The 21,820-nt window shown below is 48.9% G+C and overlaps 1 protein-coding gene across 1 annotated transcript in view; it reads right to left on the bottom strand.

Annotated features, from left to right (window-relative positions):
* The window catches only part of PLEKHG3 (pleckstrin homology and RhoGEF domain containing G3), a 69,107-nt gene extending 47,741 nt beyond the window's left edge, over nt 1-21,366 (bottom strand). Inside the window, exon 1 of the mRNA XM_045070471.1 lies at nt 21,343-21,366. The gene's annotated coding sequence lies outside the window, so the exon portion shown is untranslated. The remainder of the gene's footprint in view (nt 1-21,342) is intronic.
* Between the last annotated feature and the right edge of the window lie 454 nt (nt 21,367-21,820).

Below are 21,820 nucleotides of genomic sequence, written 5' to 3'. Positions count from 1 at the left end.
GCCTTTTCCCCTCCTGATGCTTCCTCTTCGTCCCCTGAAACTTAGGACTCAAAACAGAAACCCTGCAAACCCAGTGCTCCAAAGATGAAAGGCTACGGCTCTCACGATGTTGGAACACATCAAGCTCTTAGATTTAATCAGATGAAAGGGTTCTACCTTGATTCATGTGAAATGCTTAACCTTCCACACCTTGGTGACAGGTAGGGCGGGGTGCACCTCCCAAGTACTAGACTGTAACACTCAGAAAACAAATTAATAAGAGCTTAATTAGGAGGTAATTGCCCAGTTACTTGCAGATGGAGGCAGTTCTTCCTGACTATAATTTTGGTTGTTGATGTTTTCCTCCTAGACAGGGGCCTATAATAGGTAGATTCAGCCCTGGCTTCCCCAGAGCATCCTGCTCAAAGAGTACAGAGTAGTTGTTGTTCCAAGAAACCAGTGGGGCCCAGATTGGCATACTCTTTCTCTTTTCTTTCTTTCCTTACTTCCTGCTTTTTCTTCCTTCCTTCCTATTTTATTTTTTAAATATTTATATATTGGTGGGACGCCTGGGTGGCTCAGTTGGTTAAGCAGCTACCTTCGGCTCAGGTCATGATCCCAGCGTCCTGGGATCGAGTCCCACATCGGGCTCCTTGCTCGTCAGGGAGCCTGCTTCTCCCTCTGCCTCTGCCTGCCATTCTGTCTGCCTGTGCTCGCTCTCTCTCTCTCTCTGATAAATAAATAAAATCTTAAAAAAAAAAAAAAAAGATTTATATATTGGGGGAAAAGGAGGGGAAAGGGAAAAAGAGTCCTATTTTTTTTTTAAGAATTTATTTATTTATTAGAGAGAGTGAGCGAGAGAACAGCAGAGGGAGAGGGAGAAGCAGGCTCCCCGCTGAGCAAGAAGCCAGATGTGGGGCTCAATCCTAGGACCCTGGGATCATGACCTGAGTGGAAGGCAGATGCTTAACCATCTGAGCCACCTGGAATACCCTTTCTTTGATCTCTGTGCCAGACCCTACAGGAAACATGGTAATAACCAGATGGGGGCAACTGGGACCCAGTCCATCTATTTTCCTAAGTCACCAGCAACTCCTCCAGGAGAAATGAGGAACTGACCCAGGGGTAGAAGGAATAACTGTTCCTCCACCCAAGCAGTGAGCAGGCTCATGGAGCCCACGCAGTCCTATCCTGTTCTAGGCTGCCGGGCACTCCCATGGAGACCTCACCTCCCTTCACAGGTAGTGCTTTGTGGAGGTCACCCGGGTCCATTCTTCACTCCAATGCTACAGAACTGCATTCTTCTCAGGATTGCCAGGGTTTCTTCCAATCCTGAAAATCTTGGATTCCATCATCTTAAGGAATCCCAAACTGACCATTCAGCTACAAGCTCTCTTATCTTTTTACCTCCAAGCTTGATCAGGGAGACAAGTCTGACTTCACAACCTTTGACTCCATAATCCAAATGCCCTTATCTCAGGCCTGTGGCTGTCCTCAGCCTGCTAGGAAGATTATGGGGCTAGCTCTGTGCCAGGAGCAGTGTTCAGTGTTCCACGAGTATCCTCATTCCATCCTCCCAACAATCCTTGGAGGCAAGTAATTGTTCTCTCCCATTTTACAGGTGAGAACATCAAGGCTCAGAGAGGTCAATCACATGTCCCAGGTAACGTAGCTCTTAATGGTAGAGCCGGAACATCTTCCCAGGCCCCTCTGCAGCCTGAACTTATCCTCTTAACTGGCAGCCTGCCACCAAAATACCCCACCCAGTTCCCAAGGAGTCACTAGACTGCAGCAGATGGGAGCAACTTAAAGAATTCAACCCAAGAAAAGAAATGTCCCCTTCCTGTTCTGCCCAACCAAACTGCTGCAAATTGCCTCATGACTGACTGGAAAGCCTACTAGTGAGTTCCAGACTTGTTCAAGGGGCTGGTAAATCAAGTGATGGGGGTTGAAGGAAGAATGTGGTTCAGGGTCATAAAGAGGATGAGAAGGGGAAAAATGCAAAAATCTCTAAGGAATTGTGACATCTCGAGCAAGCCAGCCATAAAAGGGAAGGCAGGACATCTGCCTGGCAAAAACAGTCTCTGGAGCCCTAATCATGGCCCTGCCACCTGTTCCCTAGGAATCACTGGGCTGCTGGAACTCAGAGAACATCCTGTCCTGCTTGCCCCCGGAGAGACGGGGAACAGAGATAAAGTTTACCAAGAGCTGCTGAAGGGAGTGCAGAGTCAGGTCCCTGCTGGGCTCAGAGACTCCTGCAGAACTGTCTCTAGAACCTGCCTCCACCCCAGCTGCACTGCCTGCTACCTGTCCTTATGTGGAACTTGGGGTCCCTATGACAACACTCCCTCTGCCCTCCCCAACCCCCCAGCTCACCTCTATCCCCTGGCCTCATGGCAGAGCAACTTCCCAGGTATCCAGACCAGACATGCAGGGCTTTGCAGTCCCTCTGCAAGCACGGTGGTTAAGAGCGCAAGCTTCAGAGTCAATAGACCTACACACTCGATATTTAGTCAAGCCATTAACCTCACAGGGCCTCAGTTTCCTCATCTGAAAATTGGGTGAGTAGTGATACCTATCTCACAGGATGTTTTCCAGGAATTCATGAGAAAATATCTGTAAGGAACACATAGATCCTCGTCCGCAGAAAGAGGTGGCTTCTAATGCTATTTGGACTTCTGCCTCTAAGGGTTATTCCCGCAAGCACCATGTCAACACCCTGGTTTCACTAATGCCCTGTCAAGTCAAAGAATCTTACAGCTGTTAGAGACTAGAAGTCACCTGAGGTAAGTATTGTTTCCTTATGTAGTTTTCATACATTGCTCTCTCTGAGAATGAAATAATATCAGGAAAGTGTTTAGCACATGCCTGGGATATAGTAAGTGCTTAGTAGATGTTAGGGTTTGTGCTAGTTAATGTTCTATGTCAACTTGACTGGATCATATGATGCCCAGACATCTGGTTAAATGTTATTTCTGGGTGTGTCTATGAGAGTGTTTCCAGAAGAGACTAGCATCTGAATGGGACGGCTGAGTAAAGTGGGTTGCCCTCCCTGGGCGTGGGGGAGCCTCCTTCAGATGATTATAATGGCTTTAATACTGGCAAACCCTGGGCCTCAGCTGTTGGGATAGGATGCTTGGGAAATAGCCAAATACCTTTCAGACCCTAGTCAGGTGGAAAATGTAATCTCTGGCTGCGTTAATATGGATCCGGAATGAGACGATGCAGTGGAGTGAGGACACTAGTCTCTCCCAGGGGGCCCATGAGCCAGTTCTAAAGGTGCTTCCAGTTGAGAGAAGTCTGAGGCCCAGACTAGTCTCCACCAGCCCATGTGACCTAGGGACCCTTCCCTGATGTTCGGCCATCAAACAAAGATCTACATTCTTACCTCCTCTCCATTTCCTTCCCAGGCTCCTCCTCTTCCCCCATCCTCACTCTCTGAGGTGGAAAATAATTTTTTGGTAGACTACAGAACTTACTGGGGGATGTAACCCCCCACCCCTCCTCCTCCTGGGCATTTAAGTGGAGTGCCTGTTTCCCACTGAGGAGAGCTGCACACAGACCCGACTCCTGCAGCTCTCAAACTTGTTTCCACAAGTTTCTCATCCACCAACATTCATCGCAGTTCTGTTATGTGTCAGCCATTATGCTGGCTCTTGTCAAGGACATGAAAGCATCAGACCCCATCTCTGACCTCAGCCAGGTGGGAAAGGGTGACAAACTCTAAACATGTAACAGTAAAATCTTTAAAGTGCCATTATAGACAATGAAAGCAGGCATGGTACAAGACAGTTAGCAACTTTTGGATAATTCTAATTGGTACTAAAAGCCAGAGGGCAGAGAGCTTACTGTAGTCTAGAGGCCTGAGTAGTCAGGAAAGACTTCTTGGAGGAGGTGGCCTCTGACCAGAGTCTTGAGAGAAAGAGTGGATTTGGGGGAGCTGAAGAGGAGAGGAAATATGAGGGACAAAAGACAGTGCTGGGAAGGCAAACCTCTGGTCAAGGTTGGTCTGTGTGTGGCGCTGGTATACATGTGAGTTTTCTCTGGTTCACTGGTATTCCAGGCTAGTCATTCTTCCCAGGTGTCTTGGCAAAGACTTGAACTTTATCATCAAGCAGGGGCTTCTCCTTCCAAACATTCAGACCTAATGACTCTGTATGAGTTACACTTATTTGAGTTGCAAGTGACAGTAACTCAACATAAAACTAACTTAAGCAGAAAGAGCTTTGTCTCTTAGAACTGGAAAATCTAGGTATGGAGGCACATTAGTTAACTAGAGTACTAAGGCATAGCTGCCTCTAAGTGATCTAATACTATCTCAGGGCTCTGTTTTCTCTCCCTTGTTCTACTGTACTCAGAATCACTTTATAGGCTGGCTCTCACAGGGAGGCAGAGAAAATGGCTGCCAGTCACCTGAGATTCATATTCTCTGAACTTATCAACACCAACTACTCCCTCTTCATAGTCCCCAGTCAGCATCCCTGATGAAGGAGGTAGAAGAGTTTCACTTACAGAGTCCCAAAGTTGGCTGTCATGTGGAGGGATACCTATGCTGTGGGGTAGACCCAAAAACTAAAAGGACAATATAGGGCTGGCCTGGGGAAGCAGGCAAGGCTGTGTTGCATTATTCTGGAAGACCCCATTCCCTGTTACGGACTCCCAGATAGACACATGTCCCCAGTTCTTCCCATCCCTAATAGCCAGGCTCTTTCTGTAGGGAAACAAATGGTTAATTGCTAAGAATGGTTAACATCTACCCAAAGGTTAACAAATGGTTAACAGCTACCCATCACAAGACACTGGGGCAGGGTTAGTAACTGGATAAACATCCAAAGGGCTGTAGGTATCTTAGGGGTGGGACCTAGCTCCAAAGACTGGGTTAGGCTGGTAAACCCTTACACTGTGGAAAAGTCCTGAAATGGATCAGGTGGTGAGCAGAATGGAATCCTCACTGCAGGCCAGAACTCACTTAAAGGGCTTGGGTAGTGTTTTTCAGGGCAGTAGAGGTCATACTAGGAAGAGCAAGGACCCAGTAGGTGTCCTACTCAGGAAGAGCAAGATTTCAGACCAGACTCAATACTGAGCAGACACTGAAGGCATTTCCACCCTGCTCATCGCCTGCTCTTGAGTTCTCAGTAGGCAGCACGCTGGGGGGGCCCCAGGGCAAGGGAGCAGCAGCTATGCAACCCTCCAGAGCAGAATCACAGAGGGAAAAACAGAGTGGAGGCTTAGGGCCATGCTGGCGGAAAGACCTTTCTATGTGGATGCAAATGCTCTATAACTGCAGTGTCCTCCACAGGAGCCACAGCCGGCTGCTGAGCATGTACATGTGGCTAGCACAACCAAGAGACTGGATTTTTTCTTTTATTTAATTGAAATGAATTTAAATTTCAAAGGCCACATGTGGCTAGTGGTTATGTATTCGATACTAAGTCTTAGAGAACATCCTTCCTCCATGTACCTCCAGGGCTTGGAAGGGAAAAAGGCAGGATAAGTTGGAATGGAACATCCCAGTCAACCATCTACGTCAGGCAAGGCAGATGGTGCAGAACTGGGAAATGAAGAAGACCCCTGGTGTCAACCTCCTTCCTAGACACAGACATCGGTTGCCTGAACTCTGGCAACTGTCCCCCACCCCCTCCCTCTGAGAGCCACTGCCTCCGAAAAGAACCTCACAAAAGGTCATCTGAGGCTACCAGGTGGCTCCAAACCCACAGTCCGGTGAGGAAGGAAATAACTTCCACACCTTGCCATAGCCCCAAAGGGAACACCCTCCCACCATTGATATGGGAGACCCTGTATCCCGATACTCTTCCCTCACTATGGAAAGTATCTCATGCTATGCCTAAGGACCCCATAAATGGGCAGATCTCTAAGGGATCTCAGTTCCACATTGTTGACTGAGTGCCTCCCAGATCATCAGAGGAAAAGCTGAACTTAAATAATTTCCTGTCCAAGAACAATCTGTCACCTAGCACAGTGGGAAACCGTCCAAGCCAGCCAGCAGTGTGACACGGCCCCACCCACAGCCTCCAGCCTAGAACGAGATCTGCGCTATCAGGACCATCAGGGACTACTAGGTGAAGGAGTCCTGATCAACCCAGGAGAGACCTAAACCAGCCCTGCAAATGAGCACCACGCCACGGGCCCAAGACCAAAAGACAAAAGTGAGCTTGTGGGAAAGGCAGCCGGTCAGTCATGTGGAGACTGTCTTCCCATTGAACTCCCACTGCAGCTGCGCAGAGCTACCAGAAGTCAGGCCTGGCCCTGGGTAGATTCAGCAGGGCTGTAAGAGCCCAGGCAGAGCAGGGGGGTCGGCAGGGCAGACTGTGTGCCAGGCTTCCGCCAAGCTGGTTCCTTTCTGTGCACTTTCCATGCTATTCCATAACTTGGCTTGCTCTGGCCCAGGAGAGACTTAAATAAATTCGGGGTCTTCTCTGACTATCTATTTGAGGTGTCCTTTTTAAAAAATAAATTAAGCTCACGTGCATGTTCATTGCAATATTATTTGCAATACCCAAGCAGTGGAAGTAACTCAAATGTTCATCCTTAGAAAAATGGATGAAGAAAAAGTGGTCTATATATACAATGGAATATTATTCAACAGTAAAAAAAAAGAAGAAGAAGAAGAAGGAAATCATGTTACACGCTACAACATGGATGAAACTTAAGGACATTATGCTAAGTAAAATGAGACAAATTTGCATGATTCCACTTATATAAGGTATCTAAAGTAGTAAACTCACAGAAACAGAAAGTAGCATGGTGGTTGCCAGGGACTGTGCAGCGGAAAAATGAGGAGTTGTTGTTCGATGGATAGTGTTAGTTCTATAAGATGAAAAAGTTCTAGAGATTTGCTGCACAACAATGGGAATATGGTGAACACGAAACAGTGGTTAAGATGGTACATTCTGGTCATGTGTTTTTCACACAATTAAAAATTTTGAAATAATTAATAAATAAAGGTTTTTATGTATTGTCTTATCCTATATTGTCCTACATGCCCATTAGGGAAAACACAGAAAATTGAGGTTTTTCTTGTAAGTTTTGTGAAAGTAAGTCCTGACCATAAATGAAATGTGACCTAATAGGGATTATAGAGAAAAAAACCAGATCCTTGCCCCACTCTGGGTTCCCCCACCCCCGCTCTCTTCCCCTTCCAGAGATAGCCAGTTTTAGACTTTTCTGCTTCTAGATGGTCATCAACCTAACACTACATAGTTTGCTGCAAAACTTTTCTCTGTCAACTTCAGTGGTGACTCCAGACTGAGAAATGGGAGGACTTAGCTCCTAGCCCAACCCTCACCTTCTTCCCCAATACTCCCGGGTTTAGTTATTACAGACAGCTGTCAGTTCCTCTGTTTGGTTATCTTCGTAACTGTAAGCAATGCGCTTACAGCTTGCCTGGTTTCAGAGAGGCAGGCAGAGAGAGAGAGAGAGGAGGAAGCAGGCTCCCCGCTGAGCAGAGAGCCCGATGTGGGGCTCAATCCCAGGACCCTGAGATCATGACCTGAGCTGAAGGCAGAGACTTAACCACGGAGCCACCCAGGCGCCCCTCGCCTGGTTTCTTATTGGGTCTGTGTTCAACACTCCCCTTGGTCAGCTAAATGAGCTCCTTACCTATCTTCCCACAGAGATGTCCCCTTCTGCCCCTGAATTCTGCCAGCTGTATTTCTCCATTTACACTGTTATGGTTGATGGCCTCTAATTCCATCTTTCCTTCTCACTGTAGATTGATACTAGAAGCTAACCATAACCTATAGTGCTCACAGAATTGTGACTTTGTGGGTGTGGTTCTCTCCATGTGCCAAGGCTACACTTCCTACTACATGGGACCACTCCAGCCAAGGGCTCAGAATATGCAGGATTCCCACACTTAAGCAAATGTTTCCTTTTGACAGATTCCTCCCAGTTAAAACAACAATGAAATCAGGGCAGAGATTATGGAGTTTACCATCCGAGAAGAAGTAAATGGCTGCCAGTATGGGAAGGTGCCCTGTGATCCACCCAAATAAAACCTTCCCTCCAGCCCGCCCGCCTCGCCTGTGTCATTAGCAATTCCCTCCTTTGTGAGAAGCGAAGTCCTCACGGTGGTGTCATCTACTATGCAAATATTTCTGGGAGGGCTACCAAGTTAAGTGGCTGACACCTCGGTGTGATCTAGTTTATCAGATAGCCACTTTCCTGTGTGTCAGGAAGGGCGAGCCTGCTTTGGCCCCGATAAGGACAGCCCCAGGCAGCTGCCACGGCTGAGTACTCCCTCCCTGAAAACCCGAGTGGGTGACAGCTGAGCTCTCCCCACTTTATAGTCCCCACTCTCACCAGTGACCCAAGCTACTTTCTCAAGCCCGGGAGGCCGATGTCAGCAGGGGAGAAGCCTGAGGCACCTCCCAAGCCAGCCCACAGAACTCCACCTGCCCAAAGCCAGGGAGAGAAAGGGGGGACAGATAGAAAGATAACCAGCACAGAAGGCAGAGGCGCTGGGATGGTTCCAGAGAAAAGCTGAAGGGGCTTCTGGAAAGAAGTCAAAGGGTGCCCCTGCCTCTCTCAGAATTCTGGGGTTGGCCTAAAAGAGGAATACTCTTTCCACTCCCTGTTTTACAGTCACAGCTAGTGTGTGAATTATTTGCTTTGTATCTATCTCCACCATACAGGCAGGCTCCCTGTAGGCAGGGCCTGCCTGCCTTGTCTGCACCCCTAGTCCCCAGCACAGTGCCCGGGAGGCAGTGTGTGTCCAGTAGGCAGGAGCTGATGCTGAAGCCACAGGCAAATGCAGGAGCGCTAGGCTCTTTGGGTTGCAAATGCCCTTCTCAGAACTGCTCCTTCACTGTCACCCTTCACTGTCATTCGGCCTCCAGGCCGTGTTAGCTCACTACCTGTGAACTGAGTCCAGCAGAAAGGCTGGAAATGGAAAGGAGGATTGTCTCTATCACCAAAGCGAGGGCCTTCTGGGTTGTTCTAGGGCTTGCCTGTAGGGCTCAGACTTCTTGCAGCCTGAGGCTGCCTATGTAAGAGGAAGAGTGACCGATGGCCTAGAAAAGCGGCTTTTTGATGTCTAATATTTACAGTATTAATGGGTAGCCTCAGACCTGTGGGAAATGACATCTATACAAGATTTTTCACTACAGCTTTGAAATAGCATGACTGGAAACCGCCTGAATGTCTCATCCATTGAGAAGTGGTTAAATAAATGATGGTACCTCCTTATGGTAGAATTCAGTGCAGCCGTAAAATGGGGAGGAAACCCTTTAGTACTGACATGAAACATTTTCCAGGATAGATTGGGTGATTTTTGTTTTTGTTTTTGTTTCTCAATTTATTTATTTATTTGAGAGAGAAAGTGAATGGGTGAGTGGGGGAAGGGACAGAGGGAGAGACTATCCAAGCAGACTCACTGCAGAGCACAGAGCCAGATGTGAGGGTTGATCCTACAACCCTGAGATCATGACCTGAGGTGAAATCAAGAGTCAGTCAAATGACTGAGCCACCCAAGTGCCCCTCCAAGATACACTGCTGAGTAAGAACACCAAGGCACAGAACAGTATGTACAGTACATAGCATTCATGGAAAAAAGGAAGAATAGTAATATATGCATATATAGTTACTCATGATATTAAAATCTTTCCGGAATGAAACATAAGAATTTTATAACACTTGTTGGGGGAAAGGAGGCCAGGTGGCTTGGGGACAGTGTAGAAGGGAAACATCACTGTATACCCTTTTCTGCCTTTTGAATTTTAAATCATTTAAATGTAAATACAATTAAAAATTTTCAATAAATAATAACAAATGCCTCTTGTATGCCAGGCTGTATCTTTCAAACGCATTTTCTAGTTTTAGCACAACTCTGTGAAATGCATAGCATAATCTCTATTTTCCAAATAAGAAAATTGAGAATTGGAGAAATAAAGCAAGTACCTCAGTTCCCGCGGACATACAACACTGGAGCTGGGGTTTAACCGGAAAGTCAGGCAGGCTTCTGGTTGGTCTCCTGTGCCTCCATCTCAGGGCCCAACACTTCCTGTCTGTTCTCATTCTCCTAGCAGTGGGTGCTTTACCCCAGGGGGCCCATTTATAAGACCCCTAAGGAGCCAGCGCAAGGAAGGTCCTCCTTAACCATGGCAGAGTCCTAAGCAGGGAGGTTCTAGGAGCCTGTGTGAGGCTGTGTGTGTGTGTGTGTGTGAACGTGTATGAGCATGTGTGTAACAGTATTATGGGTGTGTGTGTGTGTGTGTGTGAGCATGTGTGAAGGTGTGCACATGTGTGAGCATGCAAACCATGTGAGTGTATGAGTGTGTGACTTGTAAAGTGTGGGGCTATGAACATGTGTATGAGTGATTGTACTGAAGCCCGTGGAGCCCTGACCCAGGGGAAACCAGTCACTGAGGTGGGCAGGAAGCTGAGACGACATAAAGTTGAATGGGCGCCTATGTGGGGAGTGGGAAGAGGCAGGGGGCCATGGGCTGGACACGGATGGAGATGTGGGGAGAGCCTGGGAGAGAGGGCCCCATGGCAGCCAGCTGGGGGCTACAAGGGCCTCTCCACGCGTTGGGGCTGAAAGACTGCCACGGCATCCCTCAAGCCAGGGACCCAGGAAGCAACATCCCTAGCCCAACATTCCTTTTCCCTGGCCCCACCAAACAGGGTGAGACCCAGTAAGGGAAGGCAGTAAGTGGGCCGGACAGAAGGGTCCACATTGGGGCTGGCAGGTTGCCTCCCTCTGCCCTCCATGCCCCATAAACTCACTCTGCGCCCAAAGCTAGAGCTGCAGAGACAGACTGGCCCCCTACCTCCACCCTAATCAGACTGCCCGGAGGGCCTGAGGCCCAGTGCCGGGAGGGGAAGGGAGCGGCTCTGGGAAGGGTAGAAGGATTGGAGGGGAAAGGGGGCTATTTTGAGAACAGTCTTGGTGTGGCTGTGTGCAAACTCCTAGGCTCAGAGGGCAGAGTGTCTGCTCTGCCAGCCGTTGCCTCTCTGTCTCACCAGAGCACCTGGCATCCTCCATGCCTCGCCTGGGCCACATGGGCCACCAACGCCTCTGGGTCCAGATGTGAATGTGGCCACTCAGCCTGTCCACTCTGTCCTGACCATTGCTGCCACTGTGTGCATTGTGTACACTGTGTGAGCAAGCCAAAGGGGGTCCTGACAAGAGATCTTCTTGTCCTTGGGGCTGAAGGAAATATCACCTCCTTTTAATTCTCTTTAAAAAAGCCTGGGTCACCAGGGAACTGAGTGGGGGAAGGGCACTGCTATGGGTTGAATTATGATTCCCCAAAAGACGTTGAAATCCTAACCCCCAGTACCGGTGAATGGGACTTTATTTGGAAATAAGGTCTTTGCAGATGATCAAATTAAAACGAGGTCAGGAGGACAGGCTCAAATCCAGCACAACCGACATGCTGACAATCAGGGGAGACTGGGATACAGAGGCAGACAGGCACTCAGTGAGGACACCACGTGAGGGTCTGGCAGACACGGGACCATCCGCCTACAGGCCAAGGAGCACGAAAGATTGCCAGCAAACTACCAGAAACTAGGCAAGAGGCACGGAACAGATTCTCCTTCCCAGCCCTCAAAAGGAAACAGCCCTATCAACATCTTGATCTCAGACTTCTAGCCTCCAGAACCGTGACACAATACATGTCTGTTGTTCTAGGCCACCCAGTTTTGGGTACTTTGTTAAGGCAGCCCAGGGAAGCTAGGACTGGCACAATCCTACCATGGCCAAACACGTGTACCTAAGCTCAGTCAGCACGGAGTCTGACTCCCCGCTGTGCCATTTACTCATTTTGCCGCTTTGGTGAAGACACTCCAGTCCTCTGAGCCTTCATTTCTGACTTTTAACGTGGGACTGGAAAGGGCACGGCCCACCCGGAGTTGCCATAAGAATCTGGGTGCCAGGGGAGGGCTTCTACTGCTCTGAGGAACACACTTGGTTTTCAGGGTCTCTGTCAAAATTCCTTTTTTTTTTTTTAATTTAATTTATTTATTTAACAGACAGAGATCACAAGTAGGCAGAGAGGCAGGCAGAGAGAGAGGGATAAGCTGGCTCCCCACTGAGCAGAGACCCGATGTGGGGGCTGGATCCCAGGACCCTGGGATTATGACCTGAGCTGAAGGCAGTGGCTTTAACCCACTGAGCCACGCAGAGGCCCCTCTGTCAAAGTTCCTGATGACAAAATTACCTCCTGAACAGAACAGAAGGTCACATTTGCGGAGAGCCGGCTGTACCAGGCACAGTGCCGTGTGCATTCCAGAATAAGCTAAATTTGAGCGCTCAAAGGCTTGGAAGTGTGAGCTGTGGGTTCAGGGAAGGGCCTCCCAGAGGGGCTGGAGCCTGAGGGGCCAAGTCTGACAGGGAGGCAAGGCAGGAGCCTCAAGAGGAAGGGCCCCTCCCCTGAGCCCCTGCCCCAGCCTCTGGCCAACCCACTGGAGTAGGGAGGTATGGGGTGGGGGATGTGCAGACCACAGACATCACCACCCCCCCTTCCAGAGCCCGAGTCACCCGACCGCAATAATGAGCCTTTCTGCCCCAGTGGAGACAGAGGGCATTGTGTGCGGGCGCCCCAGCCTGAGCTGCGCCCCTCAGAAAGGCAGGCTTGTCTCAGGCAACCTCCGCGGCCTGGGGCTGCCATCCTGAACGTCACAACAAACCCAGAGCAGGCAGAGGGACAGCCACTCTCCCAGCACAGGGTGCCCTCGAGACCCCAAGGGGCCAGGGTAGAGACCAGAAGAGGGAACCTGGGGACAATCTGGATCATTCAGAGCTGAGGGACCATTTTGAAGGTCCCAGGTTGGAGCCTCACAAAACCTACATTCAGAATCTCTGTTGGGAAAATTGATGGTTGAGAGCAGGGAGTGTGAGGTCAGAGCATCTGGGTTCAAATCCCAACTGGCACATTTCCTGGCTAAGTGACATAGGGCAAAACAAAATGACAGATGAGGCCACAGTTTCTCTCACCCTGTTGACAGGGGGGTTGTGAGGATCAAACAAATGGATGTCTGTTACCTTGGTAGGCACTCAAGAATTATAGCTATCACAATGACTATTAATCTATATTGTTCCAAGTGAAATCAGAAAGGCAAAATGCTTAACGCAAAGCCTGGTACATGACAGTTGCTTAATAAATGTTGCTAGGCCGTGCTCTGTACCCCTGACTTCTGTCTGAGAAGCCCCAGGTTTCTGCAGCGAACAGGGTGGGCTCTCGAGGGGCCCAGCAGGGAAAGGTGCTCAAGGAACCTGCCTAGAATCACTCAAAGCAAATCACCCTGTTTGGGGCTGGGCCGCAGCCAGCCTGCGGAGAGGTTCTGTTTTGCAGGTGGGATCTGGTAGCCAAGTGCAGACAAGGAGGCTCTCCTCCCCTGCCTTGGCTTTGCCTCCCAGTGAATCCACAGCCTGTGTTCTGCCCCAGCCTCCACCCGGCCCAGTTCTTGGGAGATTATCTTTCCTCTACCTCCCATCCAGGCGTCGGAAAGAGCCAACACCCTCACTCCAGTCAGCAACCAAATGAGCGTCCAAGGGCTCAGGCCAGCCAGGCCCGGCCCTCCTTGCATCACGGCTCAGGACCCTGCAGGAATCAGGAGAGAATGTGCCTCCTGGGCCCATGCCCGGTCCTGACTGAGGCTGGGCTGAGGGCCTCTCCTCATCCCTCCCCCACAGACACACAGGGCTTTATAGTCAGATTATGCCATGGAAACTATGCACACGGCCTGCCCCGTTCACATGGCCTCAGCAGAAAAAATAACAGAGCCTTCTCTCTCTGCCAAGACCCACAGTACTAGCAGGCCTGAACTACCAAAGCAGGCTTCTTATGTGAAACAGGTCCCTGCAAAGATCTCAGGAGGACTTGTCTGGGGGTGCCCTCAAGTCACCTACCCTCCCCCAGCTCACAGCCATCTGCCTCCCTCTCCTCTGAGATCCAGAAAGCTCCACTGGCCACGAATATGCAGCCTCATATGGCAGTTTGCTTTCAAGAACAAATCTCATTTCCATCTCCCATATCTTCCTGAGCCCTGGGAACTCAGCTCTGATCCTTCTCCAGGCGCCCACCCCCACCCATGAGACAAAGTTAACCCAGTCGACAGGGGACAGGACGAATTCATTCAGAGCCACCCCACCCCACCGCATTCCAGACCCATGCTACCTAATATGGTAGCCAGCAGCTACATGAGAAATTAAGATTTAAGTGTTACTTAACTAAAAATTTCTACTTAAAAATTCCATTCCTCAGGTGCACTAGCCACATTTCAAGGGCTCAATTGCCACCTGAGGATAATGACTATGATACAGGACAACACAGATATGGAGCATTTCCAATACATAGAATGTTCTCTCGTAGAGCACTGCTGTGTACCGCACTCTGGAATTCCCTGGTCAAAAGTCACTGGCCCACTTGGGTCTGTGATAATTGATGTCTTCCTTGGGTGTGACTCCCCAAGACCAGACCCTATTGCCAATGGGCACACCCCTACTCATAAGGGTGACCAAGGAGGGGTGCTGTGGATGGAGCTAGAACTCAAGAACTTAAGAATCCACTGGCATCTTGAAGCTCTCAAGGTGCAGGAGCTGGGCATGGGGAGGTGGAGGGGACCGTGCAGAGGACCAGACCAGCTCTCCCTGTGCTGCTGTATTCTCATGCAGAATTCCAAGGACTCTGAGAACTCTTCACTTCCAACCTGGCTTTCCAGGTTATTATGTGAAGGAATACTTTCATGATAGGAAAGTAGAATATAATTCCTTAACTCTTAATCTTTTAAAATTTTAAACAGCTTTATGGAGATGTAATTCACATACTATACAGTTCACCCGTTTGAAGTGAATTTTAGTAGAATTCACTTCAATTCTAGAATTCAGTGGTTTTTAGTATATTCACAGATGTGTACAACCTTCACTGTAATCATTTTTTTTAATCCGACACAGATCGAGAGAATGCACAAGCAGGGGGAACGGCAGGCAGAGGGGAAAGGGAAAAGCAGGCTCCCTCCCTATGGAGCAGGGAGCCCGATGTGGGGCTCAATCACAGGACTGTTAAACTTTTACTATTAGGTATATGGCAGGTGGCCCCCACTGGCCTGCAAATGTGAGGGTAAGCTATCTCCCTCTCACCTCTGTGGTCAGCTCCGTGAGGTCAGAGACTAGAGGTGATACCTGTGTGCTTCCCTGCCCCCCACCCCCGCACCTGCTGAGATGCCCACCACACAAGAGGTCCCTAAATATTTGCTGGCTTTGTTGTTATTGTTACATCTGATTTTCTGTGGACATGAAAGAAGCCCAGTGATCATGGGCAGAATGGGGAAGGGTCTGGAAATCGTGTTATATGAGGAACTGTGAGGGTGTTCAGCCTGGGGAAGTTGAGGGCGGGGGGGGGGGATAAAGGGTGTATGATATGATAATCGCTCAAACCGACCAGCACATGGGAAAGGGACTAGGGAGCGCTGGGTCAAAGTCCCCAAAGCCCCATCTCCAGCTGGTGGAGGGGCTCGGCCATGGCACAGACAGGGTGGAGTAGTAGAAAGCTCTAGTACGGAGCACATTCACGCAGGGCCCAGAAGACCTCCTGTCTGGGATGCCATAACATGGCCTTTTGCTTCCAATGAGGCAAGAGCAGGCCTCAAGAAGCTTTAAAGTCTCTTCTGTTTCTGGAATCCTGGGCCCGGAACTGCCATGAGGTAAAGGAGCTTCCAAGAGACACAGAAGCCAGACCTGCAGACCTGGACTGTCTTTGTTTTCAACTTCTCGTGGGCAGCTGAATTCAGGCTGCTCCTCTTCCCAGTTCAGGTCTGGCCCCTGCCTGCCCCCCACCTCTCCCTCCACCAGCCCCAGGGCTGCAGCAGGGGGCTGGGGCTGGCCTTCCCTCTCAGAGGCTGGGGTGTGTCCAAATGGAGGAGGCGAATGGGGCTGGAATGCAGAGTTGAGAGGCAAGCAAGTGAGCTGAGACTAATAAGCCCAAGAAACAACAGGTCCAAGCAAGCCTCAGGGAGGTTTCAGGAGCCCCGGCCCAGGCCACAGAACTAAACAAAACACCCTGAGTCAAGCCAGATGGGAGGCCACAGGGTTCTAGATCTGGGGGCAGGCACCAGCCCTGGACTGGGTTCGCATTTGTCATCCCTGATATGCAAACCAGAAGGTGGGGAGAGAGCAAGCTCCACCCGCAGGGTCAGGGTGGGCCAGCCTGTGGCGACTTCAGGGACCAGCCAAAAAAGCTTGTATGTCATTGGCTCCACAGAGAAGGCTGGGTTTCTCCAGATTTACCACAAGCAGACACAGGTGGGCTGAGGGGCACAGGCCAGGACCCTGAGCATTCGTCAGATGGATGCACACATAGCTCCCTCCAGGAGGGGAGAAGAAAGGAACTATCACCATATCATGTGCCTGGCACCTGGCTTGGCATTTTCACCAACTGGGCTCCATCCCAGTGCCACATGGATACTAAGTACAGAAGAGAGGAAGCTGAGCCGCAGAGAGGACGAGGAACGTGTCTGAGCTCACAGCCCTTGAAAGGTGTGTATCCAAATTCAAACGCGGACCATCTGGCTCCAGGGCCAGGCTTTCCTCACCCTGCTGGTCCCTTCCCTAGTGCCTTCTTCTCAACCCCATGACAACCGCAGGGAACACTAGCATGGCCTCTATTTTTATAAATATAAAAGCTAAGGTGAAGAGCAGTTAAGTGACTTGCCCTATGTAAATAAGCCACAGACTCTAAATTCAGCCTGGGTCCCCAGAGTTCTTTCTATCATCCCACAGTGAATCTCCAGGAATAAACAAGGTGAGGGCTTAGGATGTATGGCTGCTATATATATATATATATATATATATATATATATATATATATATATATATATATATATATATAATTTTATTTATATATTTTTTAAAAAAAGATTTTATTTATTTGCTTGAGAAAGAGGGAGAGCACAGAGGGAAGAGAAGAAGCAGATTCCCCGCTGAGCAGGGAGCCTGATATGAGGCTCAATCCCAGGACCCCGAGATCGTGACCTGAGCCAAAGGCAGACGCTTCATGAACAGAGCCACCCAGGTGCCCCTATGACTGCTTTTTTAAAATCATAAAATACAAATTTTGTTTTTAAGGAAATGAAGCAATAACATCCCTGTGATGATGGTAATATCATCAGCCAAGATACACGGCTGGGCCTCAAACAAATCAGCAGTGAACAAGCAAGGCTTTATTTAAGTTCCTCTCACAACATTGTTATTGTAACGTCAGATGCCAGCTGCTCCTGCTGACACTGTGTACATCACTCCAGCTGCACAGGTAAGAGGGTTTTACAAAACCCCTTGGGGGAGTTGACCCATTTTCCTGCTTGAGAATAGGTTACACCAGGCTCTGAGTTATTTTGGCCCTGGTGTCTTCTCACTGACCCCTGCCCACAGTCTTATCTCTACCACCCCCCTCTCCTGTGTCTAGAGGCCCTGTAGAGAGTTGAAAGAGCTTTATATTGGAGTCAAAGGACCAGGTTTAGGGGTGTGTGTGTGTGTGTTTAAGCTTCCATTTTGGGGGCACCTGTCTGGCTCAGTTGGAGAAGCATGTGACTTTTGATCTTGGGGTCATGAGTCCAAACCCCACATTGGGCATAGAGATTACTAAGAAAAATAAGCAAACTTTAAAAAAGAAATCTTATTTTTAAGTAATCTCAACACCCAACATGGGGTTCAAACTCACAACCCTGAGATAAAAATTGGCACACTCTTCCAACTGAGCCAGCCATGTGCCCCAGACTAAGTTATGTAATAATTACCTGTGTAAAGTCAACCCAGTGATTTGACTTCTCTGAGACTTATCTAGAAAATGCAAACACTGAACCCAGTGACCTTCAAAGTCTCTTCCCACTGTGTGGTTGATGCTCATTGTTTATTCATTCATTCCATGGGCTTGGACCAGGCAATGTGCTACAGGCTGGGGAAACGGAGATTACAATAGCCCATCATTGGCCCCAAAGAGCTCACAGCCCAGCACTCCAACACAGTTCTTTGTGGTGAGTGTCCTAACAGAGGCAAGTTGGTAGCACAATGACCCAAACCATAGAGTCTCGCTTGGAGGGATAAGTAAAGATGTGAGGAAAGGAACTCTTTGAGCTGAGTGCTGCATGGTAAGAAGGTGAGGAGGCATATTCCTACCAGAGGGAGCAGGAGGTGCAGAGACACAGAGGTGGGCACCAGCACAGCACAGCCAGTCCACTGCACTGCACTGGTTTGATATGGGTGGAGTAGAGATTTTGTTCACAAGAAAAGGAGATGAATCTTGAGTGATGGGCTTCTGCCCATCATAGAGGCATGGGGACCCCACTGAAGGCTCTTAAGTGGAGGAAGAACACAGTCTGATATGTGTTTGGAAAGACCAAAATATGTCTTTGGAAAGATCAGGGGCAAGGATGGGTAGAAGAAAGCAGGTAACATGTCTAGGAGGATAGAAAGATCCATCAAAAAACCGTTTCAACAATTCAGGTGAGAAATATTAGGACATGAACTAAGGTAGTAGCAGTGGGGATGGGAGAGGACACACAGACAAGGCTTGTTCCAGGTTAAGAAAAGGAATATATAGTAATACACAGGGTGTGAAGAAAGTAGTGCAGAACGTGCTATATAGCTGACGGGAATGAGAATTCCTCTACTTATAGAAAACCTGCATCATTTCAAAGACAGTTCCTTAACATGCCAGCAAAAACACTCCCTTGGAAACAGCTGCCTCATTCCTAAGATCCTACAGCAATGGAGATACTGTTTCTCAATACTTCCCAAGGTTTTTTCATTATCATTGAGCTATATTCTCTCACTGCACCACGGGGCCTAATGTTGTAGGGAAGGAGAAAAATCCTGTGCTTGGATATGATGGAGATATGATGAAGAAAAAGTCTCTGAAAAACATCAGGAAGAAGTACAAACTGTTTTGGCATTTGGAGGGAGAGAGGAAGGGGATGAGGAGACCAGAAGTTCATGCTCTCCCACTCATGTTAAACTTTGATGGCAGTGTAGAGTAGAAAAACCTCCCCAGGGTTGAGAGCATGCTAGAAACAAAAACAACTTGTGCCCTGCTCCTTGAATGGAGTCCTAAGGCGGTCACCCTTGCCATGGGTCCCTATGTCTACTAGAGATGGCTGCAGCAAAGTAGAGACAACTGCATGGCATGTTTAGTCTGGGAGAGTCTTTAGGTATCTTCCCCTACCCTGCCCCATCCTAATTCCCCTTGGCTTGAGGGTGGCCCAGGAGAAACCCAGAAGTTTCTAGAGCTGCTAGGGAATAGAGAATGGTGTGGAGAGTTGAGAGCCCATGGACCTGCCTTGGGAAATGGAAAACATGCAGAGACATGGAACAGGTGTAGGTTTGTATGGACAGAACCAGCAGAGTTGAGACAGGACCAGTGAACCAAGAGAACCATCGGGCCCCACCAGTCAGGGCCTCACCACAGACACCAGCAGACAAGGCGGGTGAAGGACAGCCCCACAGAGGCCAATGAGAACCAGACGACAGCACCAGGTCCAGCATCCAGACTTCCCTCTGCCATTGCTCCAGACCCATCCACAGGGGAGGGGCGTAGGGGAAGGGGCAGGAGGGGCACACCTAGACAGCAGGTAATAATGCAGACAGATTGGACTGCATATGTATGCAAAAGGAGCTGAATTACTTTATTTTTTGAAAAGATTTTATTTATTTATTTGAGAGAGAGAGAGATCACAAGTAGGCAGAGAGGCAGGCAGAGAGAGGGGAAACAGGCTCCCTGTTGAGCAGAGAGCCTGATGTGGGGCTCAATCCCAAAACCCTGAGACCATAACCTGAGCCAAAGGCAGAGGCTTAACCCACTAAGCCACCCAGGCGCCCTGAGCTGAGCTACTTTAATAAAATGATTTTAGGGGCACCTGGGTGGCTCAGTGGGTTAAAGCCTCTGCCTTCGGCTCAGGTCATGATCCCAGGGTCCTGGGATCGAGTCCCGAGTCGGGCTCTCTGCTCAGTGGGGAGCATGCTTCCTCCTCTCTCTCTCTCTGCCTGCCTCTCTGCCTGCTTGGAATCTCTGCCTGTCAAATAAATAAATAAAATCTTTAAAAAAAAATAAAATGATTTTAAAGTTTTATTAAAGTAGTTAGAAGAGTTAGAGAGGCTGGGGTGCCTGGGTGGCTCAGTCAGTTGAGGATGTGAGTCTTGATTTTGGCTCAGATCATGATATCAGGGTTGTGGGATCAAGTCCCACATTGGGCTCCAGACACAGTTGGCTTGATATTCTCTCTCTCCCTTCTCCTTGCCTGCTCTCTCCCTCTCTCTCAAGTAAGTAAATAAATAAAATCTCTTTAAAAAAAAAAAAAAAGCAGAAGAGGCTAGTTTTTTTTTAGTTGGCAAGTTTAAATTCTCCCACATAATGTTAATGGAAAGAAGAATTTGTGAAGAAGTTTATATCATTTCTAAAAAATAAAGAGGCTAAATTTCTCTTTTTCTGAAGTATGTAATTTTGACACCTCCCCAATTTATTTTTAAGTCAGGTTTATGAGTCATAATTTATATACAGTGAAAATCATCCTTTTAAAGTAGCCATTCGGTGAGTTTTGACACATGTATACAGTTGTATAATCATCACCTCAGGTAACATCCAGAATAGTTCCATCACCCCAAAAAGTCTCTTGTAGTCCTTTGCACAATCAGGTCCTCCCACTCTTAGCCTCTGGCAACCACAGATACGTTTTCTGTTTTATAATTTTACCTTTTCCAGAAAGTTGTATAAATGGAACCACTTACTGTGTAGCCTTTTGTACTAAACTTTTTTTTTTAACCGAACTTTTAAACAGTATCTACCTCTGCTTCCTCCCCTTCTTCCATTCTGCCTTCTCTACAAATTGCTTTATTTAAAAAAATATTTTATTTATTTATTTCAGAGAGAGAGAGAGAGATCACAAGTAGGCAAAGAGGCAGGCAGAGAGAGAGGAGGAAGCAGGCTCCCCGCTGAGCAGAGAGCCTGCTGTGGGGCTCCATCCCAGGACCCTGGGTTCATGACCTGAGCCGAAGGCAGAGGCTTAACCCACTGAGCCACCCAGGCGCCCCTCTATAAATTGCTTTATATGGATAAATCCAGACCAGCAGCTATCTCTGCAGCTTCCCCACCCTCCAGTGGACCCTTCGTGCAAACCTCAGCTCCCCAGGGGTATTCACAAGTCTGGGTATTCACCATCCTAGACCTCTTGGTTCTCTGGAATGTTTGCTATTCTCTTAAAGGTATTTTGGTGTTTTTGCCTCTCAGGACACAGATCCCTCTCTTCAGATGCCTCCTTCCAGTTTCCTCTCCTCTGCCTCCCCTCCTCCTCCCCCAGGTCCTACCCTTCTGGCACCCTGGTACCTGGGGAATCCCCACACTCTGGCCTCACCTCTCCGACCTTCAAGCCTCCTTCTGTTCAGCCTTGCTCCTCAGCCTCCGTCCTTTGTCACCTCGCTTTCTGTGCCTGGGCTAGCTAATGACCCTACTGCCACACACACACAGCCTGCTGCCCAGTAGCCTCCCGGCACCCTTTGGTTCATTGGTTGGGGGGTTGTCAACAGCTAGGTTTCTCTCTCAGTGAGGAAGAAGCAAGACACCTCAACACTGCAATTTCCTCCTCACCCCAGCGTGACGGTGACAGATTCTGAGTCTCCCAGACAGGGACGGTGTCTTCACATGCCCTGTTCAGTGTTGCCTGCACCATGGTGAAGAAATAAGGAAGTGAGGCCAGGCGGGAGGGCACAGCATCGGTGTGTAGGGGTGGGACTCCATTTGTCTCACAAGAGAAGACTTCAAGGGTGTTTCTCTTCCCGCCTGTGCCAGGCATTTGCCAGCTAACTCTGCCTCACCGGAGCTACCCACCCCTG

Source organism: Mustela putorius, unplaced genomic scaffold (assembly GCF_011764305.1).
Source record: "Mustela putorius furo isolate JIRA1106 unplaced genomic scaffold, ASM1176430v1.1 tig00000129_pilon_pilon_pilon, whole genome shotgun sequence".
Classification (NCBI taxonomy): Eukaryota; Metazoa; Chordata; class Mammalia; order Carnivora; family Mustelidae; genus Mustela; species Mustela putorius.
Note: the sequence above shows the minus strand (reverse complement) of the source record. Positions and strands in the feature narration are given on the sequence as shown.